Raw genomic sequence first — 16656 nt, 5'->3', positions numbered from 1 at the left:
TTCACTTCCAAAATATTCAAACTGTTTAAAAATACAACCTATAATATTCAACAGGCAATTTTCGGTCCATTTTATTTCGCTTCCACAAATTCGCTTCCACAAATTCAGTGGTTCAAATTCGACAGTAAATTCAACGGAACTGCAGGAAAAGCAATAGATTATCGAGCATACTCTCCATCTGCTGTTAGTCAATCCCACCAGCAGGTGGTGCAAAAGCGCGTGTTGTTGACAAAGACCAGCAACTGTTAGAGTAAGCCATTCATTCATTAAACTCATTTAACAGCAATGTAAGTGTATTTGTGATTATTATGACGGCGGTTGTATGTTAAATTCAGTGTCTTCACGGTTACTTTCCCTGTGTAGCCTACAATCATCTTTCTCTACCGTGAACAAGATTATAATGTTATTCCCCGATGCGGATACGCAGATCCAATGTTACATTTTTGAGGTTGACGTATATTTCTCTTGGTTGTTTAGTTGCCTTAACTTTATATTGTGGCGATGTGCTGCATGCAAGCTATTAGGGTTTCCCTCAAAACGTCAGGATTCCCCAGCTGGACATATAAAACGCTTAACGTAGCTTAATGGACTAATTGTGATATAAAAGACCAAACTCGCAGGCAAGCAGATGGACTCAGAATAACGCACAAAGTTTAATGCTGAGCGTTTCCCAGTGATAGACTGGCATAAAGTTGGCTTGACGTTGGACATTCGCACATTTAGGGACCGTCTCTAAAGTGTATACGTCTTTGGTATACACGTTTCAAACTTCAATATCATTTGAATAGAACGACTTACAGTCATAAAACCAACTGTAAAGTGTTCATGTGGTGCCAGCCATAATGCGCACCCTTTGGATTTTTGATATTTATTCAAATAAATTAAAGTTTGCTATTGAAGTTAGAAACGTGTATGCCAATGTTGAATGCAACTTTTGAGACGGTCCCTAAATGTGCGAATGTCCAAATGTCAAGCCAATTTTACATTTAGGCTACATTTAGTCATTTATTTAGCAGACGCTTTTATCCAAAGCGATTTACAGTTAAACTAACTGTGTGTGTGTGGAGAGAGAGAGAGAGAAGAGAAAAGAAAGTGTTAATGATCAAGTGTTGATTTTATGCCAGTATATCACGAAACGCTCTGCATGAAACTTTGCGCGTTACGTTCATATTCTTAGTCCATAGTAGCCTACAGCCTACATCCCCATAAAGGTGCGAGTTTGGTCTTTCATATCACTGTATTAGTCCATAGCGTTTTGCCCCGACGGAAGGGGAATCCTTGAGTGTGAGGTATTGAGGGAAACCGATTATAATCCTGTTCATGTAGGTAGAGAAAGCTGATAACATGTAGGCTACAAAATGTAACAATGAAGTTATTGAATGAAACATAAACACAGCTTTTGTGTCTTTATCATCTTTTCCGCATATATATACTGATATGGGTAATCATTTTATGAATGGCTGAAAGTGTGCGTCATGTTGTGGCTGATTCAAGTTTTAGCCGGCCTCGACTAAAACCCAAGATTTGGGAGACCTTGGAAGGCAAGGTTATCGTAGAGGATGAATTTTTGAACTTCCTTGCGGTTAAAATAAAAACGATGAGTCAGGATGAACTTGTCCTAGTAGCCTCGAATACCTTCGACTCCGAGTGGATTGAAGCATCTAAAAAGATGCTGTTCGAACTTTGTCCTAATACTAAACAACGGTGCGTTGCATTTAAAGGCAACCAGAAGGATGTAAACAATATTAAAAGTTGCCTAAAAGTGTTAAACGAGTGTGGAGAAAACATTCCGAGATTTGTTTCCCACTACCTGGATGAGCTGCCGCCTGTGACGTTTAACAACATGGATGTCTCAAACCTGCTCAGTAAGATGGAACGCCTGCACAGTGAGGTTTGTGCGCTTAGACATGCAGTGAAACTTCAGGCCGATGTTGGTGACAATCTGTATGCTGCCACTACGACCATTGATCACAGAGTCAACGCACTAGAGCGACATTTGGAGTCCAGTCATGGCACAATGAACTGTCTGGAATTACCGAGTGTTGGTGGATTGCTCGGAGCCTCTACCGAGGATGGCGGTGTGGGGTTGGTGGCGGCTGCGGGCGTCTCCGGATCACCTGTTAACAGTGAACTCATAGGTGTTGGTCATGCTTCTGCGCGCAGCGCGAGGATCGGCTTGGGTGAGGGTGTCGGTGCTGGGGGTCTCGCTGTGGGCGCAGTTGTATGCCCTGGAGGGACTGCGGCAGTGCCAGATTCACCAAAATGGAGCTATGTTGTGAAACAGGGCCGAAGAATGAGGAAGCACACACAGGGCCAGTTGGCTCTGGGAAAAGAGCGTGCAGACAAACTGGAGCGGAGGATACCTAAGCCTATTGTTGGCACGGGTGCGCAAGGAAATATAAAAGTGGTTCGGACGAAGATGGTAAGTGTTTTTGCTACCAAATTCTCTCCAGACCTTGACGCAGAGACGCTGGCTAACTATCTTAAAGAAAAGCTTGGCCGTGAAGTTACCTGTCAACGGGTTGTCACTGTGAGTAATAGATACAGTTCATTTAAAGTGTGTGTGGAATGCAGGGAAGTCGCGGAGATGTACAACCCCGAACTCTGGCCTGAAGGTTCTGTTGTGCGGCGATATTATGAGCCCCGTAAGGCGGGAGTGACTGGTAGTAGTGTAACCAGTTCAACACTTGGAGCGGTTGTGCCAGTTAGGACTATGGCAGCACTGTCCTCTTAAATTCTCCCATGCGTGTTGCATCTTACAACTGTCGGGGGTTGTGTGTCGGCAGCAGCGCAGGGGACAGGGCTCGGCGTGTAGTTGTGGATAGCTTGATGCAAAACTGTGAAATTTTATGTTTACAGGAAACGTTTTTACCTAAACAAGATTTGGAAAAATTGAACTCTTTTAAAGACAATTTCTACGGTGCTGGTGAATCTACAACTGATCTTTCAATGGGAATAGTGAGAGGAAGGATAGCAGGAGGTGTGGCTATCCTTTGGCACAAAAAATTGGACTCAGTGATAAAAGTCATAAGGCTTGAAGTTGACTGGTGCATTGCAGTACATTTAAAGGTTAACAATAGAGAGTTTATTATTCTTAACATATATACACCATATGAGTGTCAGCAGAATGAGGATGAATATTTGCATAGACTTGCTTTTATAAATTCTTTTATTCATTATAATCATTCCATGAGTGTATATGTGGTTGGTGACATGAATGCTGATCTTTCAGACAGAAGCTCAGCTTTTGCTAAACATATGTTACAGTTTTGTGAAGACAATAACCTTATATTATCCAGCCAATTGTTGTTACCTGCAGATAGCTATTCTTACATAAGTGAAGCCTGGCATACAACATCATGGCTTGATCATTGTATTAGCACTGCAGATGCCCATGCTTGTTTGCGATCAATGAAAATCTTGTATGAAACGTCCATGTCTGATCATGTCCCGTTTGTTATGTTGCTTGATGTTGACAGTCTTCCTGAAATGACCAATGTGGGTAATAGTGCTTGTAAAGCTAAACTGGATTGGGCTAAGCTCTCAAATGAGGATGTTTTGTTATATTGTAGGAAAACAGATGTTCTTCTGAGTAGTGTATATTTGCCAAAAAGTGCAATTATGTGCTCTAATGTAAATTGTAATGACAATGCTCATTGTGAAGCTTTATGTACAATGTATGATTCTATTGTGGATGCTATGTATAAGTAGCCTGACTTTGTCATACTCATATTCTAGTCAGAATGTGAGTCTGATACCGCTCCATAGAGATTTCATTATGGGGCGTGTCTCAACCGAACTAGGAAAAAAAAACCCTCTGCACTCAATTGGATAGACCTACAACCAATCAGAGCAACGGAGTAAATGACGCATGTCCTTCATTCATATTTTCAACCAACAAAATGTCGCGCGCGGCTCTCTGTTCCTCTTTTAAAATGAATGCGCTGTCGATATCTTCTATAACAGACGCGATGGCGGAATCTACACATGATGTTTCATAAACAAAGTTCGGGAGGAGCACGTACAAATAATCAATCCAATATCAACTTGTCATCAAACAATACCATGTCTAACGTTACCGAGGAAGCATATTCACTCTGTCAACTTACCTAACACTCCTTGACAGTTTTTCAGCATCCCTAGGTCCCTCCACCACCCCGAATCCTCACTCGTCTTGTTCTCTCACAACCAGGAACACGGGGGGAGTATGGCTACCGAGCCCACAGCCCTCTCCTCGGACAGCACGTCATATACGCATTTATTCTATCTGACTTATTTGTGTGAACTCATGACATCTCATATAGCCTACGCATTTATTCTATCTGACTTATTTGTAAATGTGAACTCGTGAAATCTCAATTCTCCAGCTGCTGCAGTCGTCTTTGTTGTAAACTAATTCAAATCAAGCGCTCTTTGGTGACGTAACCGCAGACCATCTGTCCATCATCGATTAAAGCCCGCCCTGGCAATTTGATTGGCTCGGCCTTCTAGGAGCCGAGCATAATTACTCCTCAATGGATCGAGTCCAGACCGAACTTCCCGACCAAAAAATGTTGTGGGCGGGGTTCGGGCTGGCACCCAGGCTAATGTATAAGGCAAGTAGATCATACTTTACTTGCTCTGATAAGGCACATAACATCAAGCCAGGTTGGAATAAGTTTGTGGCTGCACATAGGGCGGAAGCCAAGGAGGCATTTAAAGCTTGGGTTCTGGCTGGTAGACCCAGACAGGGGCCTGTCCTGGACCTTAAAAAGATTACTAACGCTAGATATAAATATGCAGTTCGTTATGTTAGCAAATACGAGCAAGTCATGAGAGCAGACTCTTTGGCTGAAAAGCTACTTTGTAATAATACCACTGACTTTTGGAGGGAGGTAAGAGCTCTAAACAAGGTTAATACTCTGTTACCATGCACTATTGAGGGTATTTCGGGAGTCGATAATATAACGGAGTTGTGGAGGCAACATTACTCTGCTTTATTTAATTGCGTTAATAGTGATCCTTATAAAGTGGGCAATATTGCCAAAAGAGACATATTGGAAATCACAACTCATGAGGTTCATCAAGCAATTTCTCAGTTATCTGAAAATAAAGCAAGTGGCTCAGATCAAATCATAGCAGAGCACCTTAAGTATGCAAGTCCAAAGGTTGCAGCTCTCCTTGCCTTTTGCTTTAATGGATTTATGACTCATGGAATGTTACCAGACTCGATGTTAGCCGTTACTCTTGTGCCTGTCATTAAAGACAAGGCTGGCAAGGTTGGAAGCATGGAGAATTATAGGCCAATCGCACTAGCCAGTGTGTTATCTAAAGTTTTAGAGAGGATTTTATTACATCGTTTGAGTGAGTATATTGAAACTACAGACAACCAGTTTGGCTTTAAGGCTAAACATGGTACTGATTTGTGTATATATGCCTTGAAATAAGTAGTTGAAGTGTACAGGAGGCAAAACTCATCTGTTTTAATTGGTTTTATAGATGCCTCTAAAGCTTTTGACCGAGTCAATCATCGGAAGTTGTTCCTGAAAATTAAACTAAGGGGCGTGCCTGACAGCATGATACGAATCTTGGCATACTGGTATGCAAACCAGAGTATGCAGGTCAGATGGGGTAATAGTGTCTCCCCTCCGTTTAGTGTTGGTAATGGAGTAAGACAAGGGGGGTTACTCTCCCCGGCCCTTTTCAACCTGTATATGAATGACTTATCAGAACAACTAAGAGGTGGCAAAACCGGTTGTATGATTGGTAACGTTTTAATAAATCATTTTATGTATGCCGATGATCTGGCTATTGTTTCCCCTAGCAGTGCTGGATTTCAACAGTTGTTGAATATATGTTCTGATTATGGGCTCAAATATGACGTTCAGTATAATGCTAAGAAGAGTGTTGTCATGATATGCAGAACAAAAGGGGACAAAGACCTCAACTTTCCAGTTTTTTATTTGGCAGGTAAAGTGCTAGGTGTTTGTAATAAAACAAAATACCTGGGGCACTTCCTCACAGATCAATTGTCTGATGATGATGACATGTATAGGCAGTGTCGTATGCTTTATGCTCAAGCTAACATGTTAGCAAGAAAATTCTATATGTGTTCAGACAATGTTAAGATAAGGCTCTTTCAAGCCTACTGTACTCCTCTCTACACTGCCCCATTGTGGGCCAAGTTTAAAAAGACAACCATACATAAGCTTCAGGTGGCTTATAATGACTGTATGCGAATATTGCTTCAAAAACCTAGGTGGTGTAGTGCAAGTGAATTGTTTTGTAAGGCAAGAGTCAACACTTTTCAGGCTTTATTGAGAAATCTGATGTATAAATTTATTGGTCGGCTGGATGGTTCTCAGAATGGTATTATTAAGTTACTGGCAAATCCTAGTGAAAGTGTTGTGCGATACCAGTCACAGCTGTGGAGGCACTGGTATAACTGTCTTTTATAATTGGTAATTGTCTGTTTGTTGTTGTGTTGTATATGTGTGTTCCTGGAATGTTGTATGGTTTTCTAATGGACCTTGAGTCTGTCAATAAAGTTGAACTGAACTGAACTGAACTGAACTGAACTGAATGAATGAATGGCTTGCTCTAACTGTTGCTGGTCTTCGTCAACAACACGAGCTTTTGCACCACCTGCTGGTGGGATTGACTAACAGCAGATGGATAGTATGCTCGATAATCTATTGCTTTTCCTGCAGTTCCGTTGAATTTACTGTCGAATTTGAACCACTGAATTTGTGGAAGCGAATTTGTGGAAGCGAAATAAAATGGACCGAAAATTGCCTGTTGAATATTATAGGTTGTATTTTTAAACAGTTTGAATATTTTGGAAGTGAAATATGAAAGGTGAATATGGATTATGGAATTTTTAATAATGAAAATGTGTTTGAAATGTTTTTAATTGAATTATTCACAGCTTAAATATTCAACCATGTTGAATTTCAGCCCATAAAAATGCAAGCCCTAAAAATACAATGCATTAAAATGCAAGCATGGTTAATGCAATGCCTATTATTTTTCAAGTAGTGCAGTTCAACAGGCTTTTTGTTTCAAAAACATTTGAGATTATTTTACTTCCATACTTCCACCCCTGACTCTTACTGCACCTCTTCCTCTTCTAGCACCTCTTCCTCTTACTGCACCTCTTCCTCTTCTAGCACCTCTTCCTCTTCTAGCACCTCTTCCTCATACTGCACCTCTTCCTCTTCCAGCTTCCTCTTTCACAATCCCATCACCTGTCTCTCCCCTCAGTCCTGCTGCTGGTGCAAGGCCATTACCCCTGGAAGAAAAGAAGATGAAAATGGAAATGTGTGTGTTAAAAAGGCAGAAAAGGGTCCTTGATGCAAAAGAGAGGCTAATACAATTAAAGTCTGAATATTACACTCTAAAGATTGCAAAAATGCAAAGGGAATAAACACTTAAATTGAGCAAAAATGTGTCTTTACTCATTTGTGCATATGTGATTATTTACCCAAAGTGTGTGTATGGACAAAGTGATCCCTGAATGCCAGTCCACGTTGTTCCATCAACAAATTGGTTGTGTTCATTGTCATTATCATTATCATCATCATCATCGTCAAACTCATCACCATCTCCTGTCTGTGGTATGTTCCTTTGCCAGCACAGGTTGTGAAGCGCACACACAGTGATCACTTTACTCGTCTTCTCTGGACTAAGGCGGATTTCACTATGTAAAACATGGAAACGTCGCTTTAGCTGTCAAATCCCCCTTTCCACCACACTGCGTGTCTTAATGTGTGCTCTGAAACATATACCAAGGAACAGTAAACATTATTGATTTAACCAACACCAAGAGCCACCACTATAATTTGTAATAAGCTTTGACATTTTGGTCATGCTATTGAATTATGGCACCTAAATAATATAGCCTACATGTGCACTTACCTATTGTAATTTAACTGTGGTCCAACTTGTGGACGGAGGTAAGGTGTAAGGAGCCACAACTTACAGGGATAGCCGCTGTGCCCCACCAAGTGACATCTAGCTGGCACATGACGTCTCTCAAACAGTTGCGTCAGACCACTCTCCATCAATATCCTCGAGTCATGAGTGGATCCGGGCCACTTTGCAACAACAGTAAGAATTGTTTGCATCGAACACAATCTGGGTATTGATGGAGTGGGTTTTCTTTCTATTCACAAACACATCCTCATCCTGATGTGGTGCAATTAGTTTAATATGTGTTCCGTCTATAGCACCGACCACTCCGGGCACACCGGCAATATCCATAAAGCTGGCTTTGTTTCTTTGGAGTTGGCGAATGTCCAAAGGAAAACTTATGAACTGTCGAATAATTTGGGGTCTACAGAGTGCATTGTTGGTTTGGTGGATGGATCTGCTTACCGATGGCTGGGATATCGCTAGATCGTCGGCATTTTGCACACAATTGCATTTTCCCCGTTGCCAGGTAGCGAAGTGTTGTCAAACATTTCAATTCGGCACTGACTGGGTTGTTGCGATTAGTTGGCGCTGTTATTGCATCCCTCACAAGATCCACAACAATCAGTATTCCCTCACGGTTAAGGCGGTATCTTTGTAATAACTCTGTGTCATTGAGTGTCTCCAACACACTGCGTCGCGTGGCCATTTTAAGATCCTTTGTGAATAGGTCTTAGTGAGTTAGGAGTCCTCTCGACTTCTTTTAAGCTGTCCCAGACTTAGGTGCTACTTTTAGGGCTAAAAAGCTTCGTGAATTACTCTTAGTGAAAAAAATTAGGAGTCCTAAAGTTAGGAGTGGCACGCCCATTATTTTTAGGAGTTGCTCCTAAATTCGCCAGTTAGGGAGCTACTTTTAGCCTTAAAATTATTTGTGAATACGGCCCCTGATCACAACGTGGGACGCGTTGGAAGACAACACAACTACAAAAAAAATGCCTATTTCTCAATTTCTCCCAGACTGGTTGTTGTTGACGTTCTATGACAGCAGAACTGCACGTTTCTCAAGAATTACTTAAAAAAAGCTTTTTAAATGTGCATGATTGCAATATAAAAATATATTCTTGTGTTTTTTATTCTGTCATCCTAAATTGTCTGCATATTCAAATAGTCTTTATTGAAATTATAGGTTGATTGCTCAAGACAACACAAGAACTTGGAGTTGCATGTTTTGAATGTTGCTTTACACTCAACTGAAAATCATTTTGATATACAACCCTCGTATTTCGAAGGTTATCATAAATGTTAAACTTAAGTTGCATGAACAGTTGTTTTCTCTTGCAGTGTTTTAGATTGTTGGTCAAATTAAGTGATAATTATTTCAATTGGTATTGATGTGTAACCTCTAAACAGTAAAGCTCATCCATTCAGATCATCCTACTCATAAGTGAACACAAACACACTGGTGTAAATTACAAAGCAAGGTTCAACTAAAGTAATGTTATGCTTAGTTTTTGCAATAAGAAGTTTATTATCTGCATTTTCTCCTGTAGTAATATTTCCCTTTTCTGACCTCATTATGCTATAACAGCCAAGTTTGGTGACCAAATAATTACTACATCACATTATGGGTTAGGATTTGCTCCATGAATGTAGCTCTAAATTGAAACTGAGCTCTAAGCATTTTCACATATATAGGAACTTGTGGTTAAATGTTTTCCAGGAGTCTGTGAGATGTTTCTTGAAGGCATGCTCGGTGCATTGAACAGTAGGCTACTCAGGAAAAGAAACAAGGAAGCGGCCACTTTTATGTTTTAAAGCATAATTCAAAACAATGTAACAATCCAAAGGTAAGTGCACTTAACCGTAATAAAACAGACAAAATGCTAGAAAATTTATTAATTTGGTTTTATTTTTATTTGGCACAGTCAAATTTCTGACGGTGCATTGAAATCATGCTGTGGATGGAAGTACCAAATTAAGGGCTTTGGCACCCAGGGCAAATAAAAACCCGTTTCTTGTTTGGCCGGTTTACACATTTCCAACGGTACCAGCCATAGCAACTGTCACATTCAATCTGAAAGAGTGACATTATGAAAAATTAAATGAGCAAAGTTTTAAAAAATAAATAAAGAACAGATTTAAAATAACAAAGAGTCAATGTTGTCCTGTGTGTGAGGATATTTGTCCCCACATGACAAGCATAGGTCGGACAGTTCTTCTGTGGAAACAAAGGCATCAAGGTATTTGTGTAATGATGCATATCACCAAGCAATATCATGTATAACTTGGGTTTAAAAAAAAAAACCCACCAGTTTGCTGTAGCACACACAGGCCTTTTTTATTAACATCAGAGCAACATATGCATCAGTGCATGGAAACTCCAAACTGCCCCCATGTAGCAAACTACAAAGAGTATTGACAAAGCAAATCAACATTTTTATTATATATTTATTTATTTATAACAATTCTGTACCTTGCAGACAAATACACCACATGAATCCCCATCCCTTTGGATGCTGTGTGGAAATGTTTGACATTGCCACTTTGCGGTTGGAGTGCCTTTGCTGGCCATAAATTCACTTTGGTTGAAGAAAAGAAGATTAATAAAAATAACAGACCAACATTTTGAGTATCTTCATACATTTGTCCTTACCTTACCTCTGTCACATCTGTCTGGTTTAATTCTTAGGCTACGTTTACACGTAGGTGGCTAAAAATAACAGGACTGGAGGTAGGCTGGGGATCAAGGCCAGGTAAAGGTGGAGACTGGGTGGCAGGACTGGAGGTAGGCTGGGGGTCAAGGCCAGGTAAAGGTGGAGACTGGATGGCAGGACTGGAGGTAGGATGAGGTGCAAGGCCAGGTAAAGGTGGAGTCTGGGTAGCAGGACTGGAGGTAGGCTGGGGGTCAAGGCCAGGTAAAGGTGGAGTCTGGGTGGCAGGACTGGAGGTAGGCTGGGGGTCAAGGCCAGGTAAAGGTGGAGTCTGGGTGGCAGGACTGGAGGTAGGCTGGGGGTCAAGGCAGGCAGCAGAATGGATTTTGAAGATGGTGGGCCAACAGGTGTTGGATTAAAAATAACAGAACACTGTGTTCCAGGATGCATTACGACATGAGGTAGGGGCATGGAAAAAGGCACATTTAGAGGTAGTGGTACATGCTGCAGGGAGAGGTGTGTATAGGGCAGGGTAACAAGGTGGAGGAAAGGCATGAATCTGAGAGGTGCTTGCAGAACAGGGGACTGGGGAGGAACGTGAGGGACTGAAGGCACAGTAGCAGGAGGGCAAAACTTTTGAACTTTTAGAAGGATCCTCTCAAAAATGAATTAAATGGTCAATATTGATTTTGGGAATTTGTTTCCCTTCATCATCCACCACATCAATGGATTTGTGCGTTGTGGTTTGTACTTCAGTGGTTTGGGAAAAGCACGTAAAAGTCCTGGCAGAAAGTAATGCATAAGGATGTAGTGGTTATTCATAGTTATATAAATTAGTTTTTCTTACAATTAGCCCTACTTAACTTAACGATGACGTAGTAGAGGCTCACGCTCGGCTCTATGATTGGGTGTCATCAGTCATGGCGTATATCTTTGCAGCAGCTGATGTGCAAGTCAATTCTGCATTTTACAATGCTATAAATGCCTACATGCGCCGGAGGCAAGCTATTATTCAAGTGATCTGTGACAATTCCCATGAGCAGCGGCGGTATCGACCGTACATGGAGCGTCGGTTTTGGGTTAACCCGGGAAGAACCAGCGCATGGTGGGATAATTTTATCAATGAAGTTGTGTTTACACCGGCATGCGCATGCCCAGTGTTGGTGAATGGTCACGTGATCCTCGTTTTCAGTCGTTTTAATGTGGACGGAGATCAATTCTAATACGCAGCTAAAACGCTGGTGTGGACGGAGATCGTATTCGTTTTAATTCTCCGTTTCTAAACTAAAACGCAGTAGTGTGGACGGGGCCTAAGAAATGCTGTTTTTCAAATGGAGGAAAATCATGTCAAAAGTAATAGGTTTGAGTGTAGGACAGAGCTGATGCTAATAAAAACTTAACTTAATTATAGACGAATATAACAAATAATAATCATTGCAAAATGTAAAAATATACAGTCTACTCCAGCGGTTCTCAAACTTTATCTGCAGGAGGCCCCCTTGTGTAGGGTGAATCCCTTTTTCACCAATCTTTTTTTCTGCATGAAACAAAAAATGTCACTCTACTTAAAAATAAATAGTTTTACAATATAATTTAAAAGTAGTCATGCAAAGCAGAAATCAATTTAATAACCACTGTACAAATACACTGAGCCTGCTTTAGTGGGAAGGATGAGACTGGCTTTTTTATTGCAGAGCTTATCAATTCTGGGTGTTATTAGGGACAAGCAAACTCTCAAGTCATCTTCAACATTAAGCCATGCCCTGTATTTTGTCTTTATTGCCAGCAGGACTGAGAGAGAGCAGTACAAACTTTTGTAAATAACAGTTATATTGACTGAAATTAAGTTGTCAGTTATACAAACAATATTTAATTGGGTTAACCTAAGATTGTTAGTTTTGTGGAGAGGTGCAACTATTTTTAACAAACCTTTTTAAGTTGAGCCAATTCAACATTTTTGGTCTGTAGAACTCAATGTCTGAAGTTGAGTGAACAAAAAAATACTATTGGTAATTGGTAGTAAATAATATGTTACGACAATAAAATTGCCCAAGTCAAAAACTGAAAACAGTGAGTCAATGTTAACATAAAACATTTATTCATGTTGAAGGCATATAGTGTAATTGTAGGTGTAATTTGCAACACTGCAAATTGAAATACTGCAACACACTAAAACAGTTTTATAAAACACTGCCAATGAACATATGAGGAACACAAACTTTCCAAATTTAAAAGATCATCCATCTACAAAGCAATGACTCACCTAAACATGAAACATTTAAATATCAAATGAATCAACAAATAGCCTATCAAGTAAATGAATAAGCATTTGGCTTTTTAGAGAATTCAACCCAGTACAAGTCTTAAAAATTCAAAATATTCAAGCCAAAGCGATTCAACAATGACATTTTAAATACTGCAATACTGCAAGTAAAATTAAACACTGCTGTTAAAACAGTAAAAGCACTACCACTGAATATGAAATGTGACTAAACAGTAGCATGTGAAGAACACAAACTTTCAATCAAAAAACATCAAGTAAATGAATAAGCATTTTACTTTTAGAGAATTCAAGACTATATTTCACCATTACACAATATACAGTAACATCCTAACAAACACCATCATTATGCCAAATGTACCCACCAACACTAAAAGCATCTTAAACTCCCTATACAGTAAGTAGCTTATTCTTCAGGGACTGAACTCTCTTGGTGCACTTTTCTCCCAATCCCACAAAGATGTTCTGCACTGCCTCAAATGTGTATTTTAGTCCTTTTGAATACTTAATGTTCAGCGCATAGAGAAGTCCAAAGAGTACCATGAAAGCAGTAGGAAAGTCAGGTAGGTCCTCCATGACCACAGTTTCCTCCGGGATGATGCTGTAGTTTAGACATTTCTTTTTTGTCTGTGAGATATTGTCCTCCATGACTTTAAGGATGCCCAGTTTCACTCCTCTTGTGTAGGTCTCCTCCAAATAAGTGTCCTAAGAATTATATAGATTTCATGAATAATGGTTGTGCATATGAAGAGTTCAGATGCAAAAGCCTCTAAGTGCCATCTGAAATTTTCTTCTAGAATGATCATTTTTATCAAGCTCGTATATTTAAGTTCAATAATTTCACTTAAATGACAATGCAAATTACCTATTAATTGTCATTTAAGTGAAATTACTTAAATTAAATATACAAGCTTTATGAAAATGATCATTCTAAAAGGAAATTTCAGATGGCACTTAGAGGCTTTTGCATCTGAACTCTTCATATGTACAAATATAAAAAAATAATAATAAAAAACAAATCAAAGCTCAAACTCTTGCAAACAAAACATGGCACTGTGGCAAGCAGGACAAGGCTAAGAGCCGTGGGAACAAGCTCACCTGCGTGGCGCACCTATCTCGTGTCTCACGGAAGGAGGTCCGGATGAATAAAAGGAGGAGCAGCGACAGTGCAAGACGAGTGAAGACCAGGCCTGGACTATTTACGTTATGTTTTATTTATGTGTGTCTGGCAGTCTTCCGTGAGGGGCATGCTGTTTTAATTTTATTTTGTGTTTGTTTATTTTATATGATTAAAGTTCCATTTGAACGTTTGCCGGTTTCTGACTTCGGAATGTTCAAAACTTTAACGGTGCATTGCGCAAGTCTCTGAGTTTTTGCAGAACTATGCCCCCTTCTGGCGACACGCGAAACTGCAACCAGAGTTGTGCACGCGGTTACGTGGAGTTTGCGTTGGGGTTTGGGATGAACTAGAAGCCGGTCTCTTTGAATCCATCTTCTACTTTTGCCAAAGTCGTTTGAGTTGTCTTTGCTGATGCGGATAATGGCGGCGAATACACAAACCTGCCAGACATAGCCAGGTGAGCGTGAACGCGCATGACGTCACGCCCAGTCGATTCCGTCCCGAATCCCTCTTATTTATTTTACTGTACAGGATTATAGAGGCAATCGCAGAGATCATAGAAGGGCTCATTCAGCCCATCAGGCAATTGTTTAAAGGGACACTTCACCCATTTGCATTAAGCTTTGCATTGTTAGAAACCCAGTCATACTATTGAATGGTCATGCAACATTTTTTCATTTTCCCCCGAGACGAGAGAAATCTGTATTTACCTCTTTACACTTCCTCCTACAATGACGCAAAAATCGTCATTTTGCGTCATTGTAGGAGGAAGTGTAAGAGGGGGGGATTTCTGTTAAGACTACAAGCACTAGATCCACCCTTTCAAACCCGCCCATAGGGGGTTGGACCTAATGCGCTAACACCTCCGTGAGAGATAGCCCATGAGACCGGTGCATCTCACAGGTGCGCTCATCAGTAATCACAGTAATACAGGGAGCAGGACGAGGCTAGCGCCGCGGGAGAAAGACGCGAGGGCGGTGGCGTGATCGGTTGAAAGACGCGAGGCCGGTGACGTGATCGGTTGATGTGTGTTTTACCATTGCTAAGAAAATACCTGCTCCTCCGTGCGAGATACGAGAACAGTGCCTCACAGGTGTCGGTCGTCAGTAATCACGCCACCGGCCTCGCGCCGTTCTCCCGCGCCCCTCAGCCTCGTCCTGCTCGCCACAGTAAACATGATGAATGGCGACTGTAGAACGCAAAAGCCGAATCCCGGACATTTTGGGCAAACTCGTCACGGAGACTCACTCGTAGCCTAGCCTTGCCTTGATGTTTTTGTTTTCAACTGCGCTGTCTTACCGGTAGGCGTGGCTTGGGAGTGGCCTTGTAGGGCAGCGAAGCAAGTGCATTCTGGGAGTTGTTGTCTTTCATCCACATAGGCCAAAAATACATTTTCTGGCTTTTCTCAGTCTAGAAAGCTCCAAATTCAAAAATAATTTCACATTTCTTCTACATAAATGACCCACTTTCAATACACATTCATGTCTCCACGGGTGAAATGACCCTTTAAGCATGTATGGGTTAGAAAAACGGGTATTTTTAACATGAAAAGTTGCTTAATGCACCTTTAATTATAAATAAACACAAAATGACAATAAAAGCGGCAGCCCCCCACAGAGGGCTGTGTATCGTACTGCTTGCCACAGGCACAGTATGTGCTAACCTGATGTAAATACTTGATGAAAACAAGCCACATGGAAACCATGTCAGCACCTTTATTAAATATATCCACACATTTCATAAAATAACAGTGATCAATGGAAATATGACATGAACAAAAGCTGAAAACTTACCAGACAAGTCTTTGATATTGCATTGCGCTCCCTGAGGTACAAGGGGAGTCCCCGTAGAGCTGTAGCGTGTCTGTGTGATAAGATGTCTGTTGTCTAGAGGGAGATACATAATTTTAATTATGATTTACTTCTGCAGGATTCCTTAAAGATAATTTAAAGAGACTTAAAGAGGGTGTCACTGAAAATGTATTAGGGATGGGTAAAGGGTCAGAAATGGCAAAAAAATCTACAAAAACTGACAGCAAAAATGTAATCTACTTCCACAATCTTTTGAAATTAGTGGTTATATCTTTAAATCATAATATATATATATGTGTGTAATATTATATATATATAAATATCATCTTTGGGTTCTCAAAAAGATTAAATAATTCTCACAAGTATAGAAATCATACCTGCTCATCAAAATGGTCCAGGATCCTTTTCATGTCATCTCCAAGGTCTTTACTCTTTGCCCGATACATTTTGATGAGGGTGTTGCTATATTTGTTAAGAGCTGTCATGAAAGCCGTTTTAAGGTCCACAAAAGTGATCCTTTGGAACTCTGTACAAACCTGAGGAAGTGAAAGGATAAAAATCTGCGAACAATAAAATATATATACAATCAGGACAAAATAATGTACAGACAAATTGTAACTTACTTGCTCCTCCAAAAAGAGGCCAGGCCATTTTTCTTTAATGACAGAGACCAAGGGTTGCTCATTGACTATTTCTTTTCTCCTGAGAGGGCATATAGTTTCCAATTTGGTGTTCAGTTTTGTCATATCCTTGTTCCTTTTCTTGACTTCAAGCTCAAGCTGTTCCCTTTCATGTTCCAATGCAGCATCATCTAAACCAACAGGATTGTCTGGAAGGAAGTTGTTTTCTGATCTTTTTGGTTTCTTCTGGGGTACTCTTGAACCATCATCTCTTTTATTGTCA

Source organism: Scardinius erythrophthalmus (assembly GCF_964197995.2).
Source record: "Scardinius erythrophthalmus genome assembly, chromosome: 1".
Taxonomy (NCBI): Eukaryota; Metazoa; Chordata; class Actinopteri; order Cypriniformes; family Leuciscidae; genus Scardinius; species Scardinius erythrophthalmus.
This window is presented reverse-complemented; position numbering follows the sequence as displayed.